Here is a 7,096-nt window from a genome sequence, read left to right as displayed (position 1 = left end):
ATACATATATGTGATCATAACTGGGCGGTGCTACGCCCATTTTCCAAAATTTTACCATAAACGTATTTCTTGGTACAGAATTGTTGCAAGCATCAATCTTGAATAAATTTACTTTAATATTTACCGATTTATCGAAGATTTTGTATTTCTCTAAATTACCGTTATATGGGATGTGGGCGTGGTTATTGTCCGATTTTTTAAATTTTCGACCGTTTGGTATGCTGTATCAAGGCCAACAACTGTGCAAGTTTGGAAGAAATTTGTGCAGCGGTTACCAAGATATACACATGTAACCCTAAGTGGGCGTGGCTACGCCCATTTTCCAAAAATGTATAATATTCTTATTTTTCGTCTAAAAATTGTTGTAAATGTCAATTTACAGGGAATAATCTTTAGTAGTTACTAAAATACCGCAGTTTTCGTATTTCCGAATATTACCGTTATATGGGATGTGGGCGTGGTTATTGTTCGATTTTTTAAATTTTCGGCCGTTTAGTATGTTGCNCCATTTTCCAAAAATTTATAATATTCTTATTTTTCGTCTGCAAATTATTGCAAATTATGAATTATCTTCAGTAGTTACTAAAATATAGCAGTTTTCGTATTTCTGGAAATTACCGTTATATGGGAAGTGGGCGTGGTTACAATCCTATTTCGCCCATTTTCAATACCAACCTACCTTGGATTAACGGAAACCTACATACCAAATTTCGTTGAGATATCTAAATTTTTGCTCGAGTTATCGTGTACACGGACGGACGGACAGACAGACATGGCTTAATCGATTTCTCTATTCATTCTGAGCATTTATGTATACATTTGTCTATATCTATCTCGATTCATTTTGGCTGTTACAAACAACCGTTATGTGAACAAAATTAATATAACCTTGTGCACAAGTGCGCTCGGGTATAAAAACATCGTCATTCAGCCCTGCAATTAACGTATTCTTACTTAAAAACAGCAACAACAATAATTTTCTCAATGTCACACCGTGTGACAGTCAATTTTATACACAAAAAAAAAGTTAATATATTCCCGAAACTAGGAGCCAAAAATGGTGAAACTACGTCAGAACTTTCTTAAAAGGGCTTTAAAATTTTAAAGATATGACTAATTCAAAAAATTATTTAAAAATCTTAGCGCAATGCAGAATAACAATTCTGCAGAGTTAAAAAAGTTTGAAAAAATCCTGACGTCAAAAAGACAAAACAAAGCCAACAAAGCCACATGTATTTTGTATTATGGATGTTATGTCAAATCCTAATCCGCCCCATAGTTTGCATGTACTTTGTTTTTGCGTTTGATGGGTTAATTTTTGAACAAATCCCCCTCTAAATCCAAGTTTCAAACTTTATGCAATATTTAAAAAAAAAATCAACAAACTTTCGTAAAAATTTCGAGCATTTTTAATTAGATTTCCTAGAAAGATTCTGAGTATGCAGTACATTGCAGTACATACTGCCTTTTTTTCTTGTACGCTCTCGGTCGCTGCTTTGTCTACCCATCCCTTGGCTATCCACATCACTAAAAAAACTGGAAGCATTGGTAATATCCTGGTGAGCTCGCTTTTCAATATAAGATTTCACTAGAGTTCGGCCTTTTTCATATGAATCAAGTAGTTTCTGCATGCTAAATGTTTTATAGTTTCGAATAAGTTTATCATCAACCCTGTTTTTAGATTTATTTTTGTCAGAAAAAAACGATTTTTGATACGTGGATCACAAAATATTGCAACAATGAAGCTATACGGGATTATACGCGAAGCTGGACGATATATAAGCATCACGATTTTCATCACATTTTAAAATAAAAATACATCAACCACTCGTTTTTGCTTAGCGGCTACATTGTAGTTTATCTTTTGTTTTTGTTTCCCTTCTATTTACCAAAAATAATCGAAAAATCAGGCTTGCAGACGGAAAAGTTATCTTTTCAAAACTTGGATTTCAGGGGGAAAATTTTTTATTTTTAATTACGGGGCATACGTATGTCGCTAAACTAAAAAAAAAAGCAAAATATAACAATATTGTGAAATTTATTAAAGGATTCCGAATCCGACCATAATTTTTTTCATGGTATCTGGAATCCGGTTATCCGACAAAATGTTTATTTCGTTCGTACACATTTTAGTACCTTCATATAAGCATCATTATCTTTAGTTTGGTGTAGAGCCGTGTTGTCACGGACAAATTTTTTATGCTTTATTTTTGAGTTTTTGATATTGCCATGTAGCTAACATAACATTTAGTAGAACTAAAACACAGCTAGTACAATAAAAACAAATTAACTCCGTATAACAATCCACATTACTGTACAGACATGAGTTGGGTTATGCGCCTATTCTCCTATNCCCTAGGACATCGCAATGTTAATTGGACCATATTTTTTGTATGAATTGTGGTTAATTTTGGAGTACTCTTTGGTCCTTAGGGAGTACTCTTTACACGCATGCATGGAGTAGTCGCGATTTTTGCAGGGAATTTTTAGCTTATTAAAACTTACACTTTATCTGACTAAAATTTAATATGCTACAAAACTGCAATTCCGAAAATGTTCAAAAATTCTTATTAAAATATTTGAAATTTTAATGAAATTTGTTTGAAGTTTGATTTACTTCTGTGAAATTTGTGAAAGCTTTGAAACTTTTATTTATCGGGTTTCTGTTATAGGTTTTGAATTCCATATATTTTAAATGAAAGCTATTTTAATAATGGATTGGATATAATAATGACTGAAAAGTTATTATAATAATGCACGTGTGGTAGAATTGCTGAGCATTTGATACTTAAAAAAAAACTGTACAAATATCCCACCGCGCACGGTGGACCTGAACCAACTTTAAATCGAAGGTCATAGCACATCATATTTTTTTGCTAATTTGGGTTAATTATGTTATGAATAACTTGTAAAAATTAACTTATGGATCCGTTTTTGAAAAAACTCATTTTGAATGGAAATTATTCCTTTTCTTTTAAAATTTTCACGCACCCGCTCTAGATGACAAATTGATACATTACAGTTTATATTTATTTTGTAGTGTAACTTGTACGATTTATACACAATCAAGTAAGTATATCGCTAGCTTAGAAAGAAAAGTTGCTAAGTCCCATTTAAAAAATTTTACAGGAGTGGAAAAAATCTTCCTATAGCCATTTGCTTTAACAATTTCGCAAGACTTTGAATCAAACATTTTGCGCGTTTAAAGCAAAGCAAAGCTCCATAAAAACCAGAAGGATTCGATATTTATTAAAGGATGTCGTATTATTTTGGCCTTATCGGATTTGTGGTGCTTCTTTTGGACTTAGCAAATTTTCCTTTTATTGCTTATGAAGAGGAAAAAATAAAATAAGTACCTTTATAATTTTCGAAACGATGCATACTCAATTTCTCTAGCCTCTTATATCAAAATATGAGTTTTCATAAAAAGTGGACATAGCAACTTTTCATTCTAAGCTAGCGATATGGTTCAAGTGTCTTAGCTTGTTTTATGCACAAGATGCCGATAAATTCAATTCAAACGAGAAGATTGTGCGCGCACATTTGTTCTTTTTTTTATGTTTCGAATATATGTAAGTATTCTTTATACTTGCAATGGTTTGTGTCAAGTATATCTACAAAACAATAACATGTTTGCAAGACCAAAAGACCATGCATGCATGTAGGCAAGGGTCTAGGATTCTATAGCGAGCAAGATGTAGAATCCCTACATTCCGACTTTAAAGCAACTGGGACAAATATAAAGTATTCGTCAAGCATCCGGAATATCCATCTAAATTACTGAGAGCAGTACAAAAATACAATGCCCAACATGTACATATAAGCTACTGTTTAAAAAATTTAAAGGGTTGTATGTAAAACACCATGCAGCTCTCCTATTAGTTGTCCAAAAATACATACATAATCTATATATAAACAAGAAAATTTTGCAATCCCTTTTTTGAAGGCACGGTTTGCTCGATTTCTATGAAACATACACCATACTTACTTACGGCGAAGAATGGCAGATTTTGGAAAAGAGGGCGTGGCACCGCCCATACAAACTGAAATTCTCATATCGCTTATCTCTGGAACCTCTTATTGTAAGGTTTTGGAATTTTATACACCTACATTTATACACATATAAAATCGCAAGAATCATTCAACTGGGAACCATTTTCTCCCAGATTTTAAAATCGCATTGAATCGTTGTTGTTTCGTGTAAAAGCTTTTAGAAGTATAAGTGTGTTTGTCTTCCGATATTTTGCGCAGGGATTGAGAGGTATCGTAAAAAATCATATTTATGATCACATTTGTTTCACTTTTAGAACACATATTAGTAACATAAAATTTGGTGTAACTTTGTAGCCCAGTCGTGGGATGGAAAAATATTGGGGCTTTGACCCAGTCTTGACCAAAACCCGCGTGAAACCGTCGTTAGAGAAGGAAATATTATCTTCTGTTGTAAGTCTTCCAGATACTTTCTCAACCGTTAACGATTCTGATGAAAAAAAGAAAGAGTTTATGTAGATGTGGGCAATTTAGTTTTTAACCTCCAAGAGGCTGTCAGACAAATATAATCGAAAAACTTATTTAAAGTCTGAATTGGTATGTGCTTGACATATTAGTCAGTGATGCACATCTTTTCTGTACATACAAATACATATGCATATTTTTTATAAATGAAAATCGAGGTTCCTTTTTCGGTCTAATTTCAAAAGCAAATGAAGAAATTTGGAAGAGACTTGATAGAATCAGCATTAATCAATCCGGTATTAACGTTCATAATTCGATTTTAAGTTTTCCTGTAAATTCGCTATAAATATGCTGGTGGACTTCGAAATGTAATTCGCATAAAGGAGTTAGTATTTGGGACAGGTAAAATTCAAAATTGTATGAAAAAGGATGTCGAATTCCGACAACTGGGCGATACTAGTAAATAAAAAATCTGCTTTATACCCGGTACAGTTTGTAGAAATAAACGATGTTCTTTTCAATAATAAAAATTTAGTTGTTTATAAAATATCGTGTATTTTTAAAACAACTTATGTATTACATAAAAAAATAAATAACGAGTGTTGTAGCCTTAATAGTGTTTCCTTCACATTACAATTTAATCCGTAGTCCAATACGTATGTATGAAAATTTTAAAAGAAAAGGAATACTTTTTATTTAAAATGAGTTTTTTCAAAAACGGCTCGACAAGTTATGGGCTATAAAACTTTTACACATTATTTGTATCATAAATAACCCAAATTAGCAATAAAAAATGATGTGCTATGACCTTCGATTTAAAGTTGGTTCAGGCCCACCGTGCGCGGCGATGGAATACCCCATATGTAAGTATATCTTAATATGATATTCAATTTAAAACATTTATTTTTTTCTTGTTGGCTATTGTTGAAAGCTAGTTTATTAACAGGTAACGGATTTTTAGGACCTAAAAACCTATAAAAAAGGCAAAATAAAATAACGAAATAGGCTGGAAAAGGCAAAATAAAATAGCGAAAAAGGCAGGAAAAGGCACTAGGTATTGCAAAAAAAAGCAAAATAAGGCACTAAAAAAGACAGAAAATACGAAGAACAATCAAAAAATACATTTATTTTAGAAATGTTTATATTACAAGTAAAAAGAGAAAAACTATGAACTAGTTTCATTATATGAAAAATTTGTACTTTGAATCTTTGACTATTCACTTTTTTAAAGGTAGAAAAGGCAAAAAAGGCAAATATCTTAAAAAAAGGCAAAATAAGGCAACATCAAATGTGTATATATGGAATCAGGGAAAGCTAAATCGTGGACATTCTTAATCGAATATACTCTATCTCTTTAGCAGAAACAAAGGCAATTTCCATAAAATCCGTTCCCTGTTGATTAATAATCAACAATTTTCTTTTCCAATAACAAACAAATTCATAGAACAATAAATTTAACTTCAAGAATTTAAACAAGTGAAAAAACGTACATAACCGCTAGAATTATTAATTGTAAAAATCGACACAAAATGTAAAAACTCAACAGACTTCGCAGACTCATTTCTGCTTCTTAAAATTCTATAAAGTGTGGTGGTCCTATTGCGTAATGACAAACAAAAGATAGCGATTCCAATGTCAGATACGATTGTGTATAAAATATGCATATGTATATGCACACTTATACTTGTTAATATGTACAATTTATTAACTACTAAAAATAGATAAACAGAATACATATGTACTTAGTTGGTGTAAATACAAGAGGTTTCTAGTTGTTAGCACAAAATTAAAAAATAATAATTTAAAAAGATTTCAGTGTTAACTAACTGATAGGCCCCGGCGAGATTCGAACTCACGATCTCCTGTTTACTAGACAGGCGCTTTAACCAACTAAGCCACGGCGCCACGGTGTCAGCGTTGGATATGATGTGTGATATAAGCTTTTTGTAAATAACCATTTTAACAGCATATGTTAACAGCGCTATGTTAAGCTAGTGCCGACAACAGAAAGAGTAACATTGAGAGCAGAGAACGGAAATGGTACCAAAGCGCAAGCGCTGCCTAAAAGTATGCATACAGTTGAGGAGTGTTTTTATTTAAGCAAACAAATGTATACATGCATACGTACAAATGCATACATACATACTTATCCGTTTGCACACTTTAGCATCAGTGTTTTCAACAAGTCGTCGTTTAAAGTACAAACCCGCGTATCAAAAAAATGCAAAACCGCGTATGTGAGGTTGTATAAATTATTTTCTAGAGAGTAAAAGCACTCATATTAAGTTCTGAATTTTATAAAACAATCGCATTTCTGGCTAGTATATTTCAGGACGAAGCCAGGAGCTTATGTGAGCAAATCCATTTTTTGCCAGCAAATGTCAGTTACGCGGTTTTGCAGAATGACGATAGGCTGTATTGTACTTTAAGGGACGAAGTGCTCTAAGTAGGGATGGCAAAAAAATAAAATAATCGGTTTTTAATCTTATAATTAATCAAAAGCCAAAAATAAATAAATAATGATAAATAGGCCTCGGATTTTTATGCGGTAAATATGCACTAAAAACTCAAAAATATGCAAAAAGACTTCTCGAATTTATTTTGCTTTTTAGATTTTTCATATTTTATTAGAAGTTTATAA

General features: G+C 32.1%; 1 non-coding gene across 1 annotated transcript; it reads right to left on the bottom strand.

Moving 5' to 3' along the window:
* Positions 1-6,286: 6,286 nt before the first annotated feature.
* TRNAT-AGU (transfer RNA threonine (anticodon AGU)) lies at positions 6,287-6,360 on the bottom strand. Its single transcript has one exon. It is a non-coding gene; the product is annotated as a tRNA-Thr (tRNA).
* Positions 6,361-7,096: the final 736 nt, after the last annotated feature.

This window comes from Rhagoletis zephyria, unplaced genomic scaffold (assembly GCF_001687245.7).
Source record: "Rhagoletis zephyria isolate East Lansing unplaced genomic scaffold, Rhagoletis_zephyria_1.1 Rzeph_scaffold_07975, whole genome shotgun sequence".
Classification (NCBI taxonomy): Eukaryota; Metazoa; Arthropoda; class Insecta; order Diptera; family Tephritidae; genus Rhagoletis; species Rhagoletis zephyria.
Note: the sequence above shows the minus strand (reverse complement) of the source record. Positions and strands in the feature narration are given on the sequence as shown.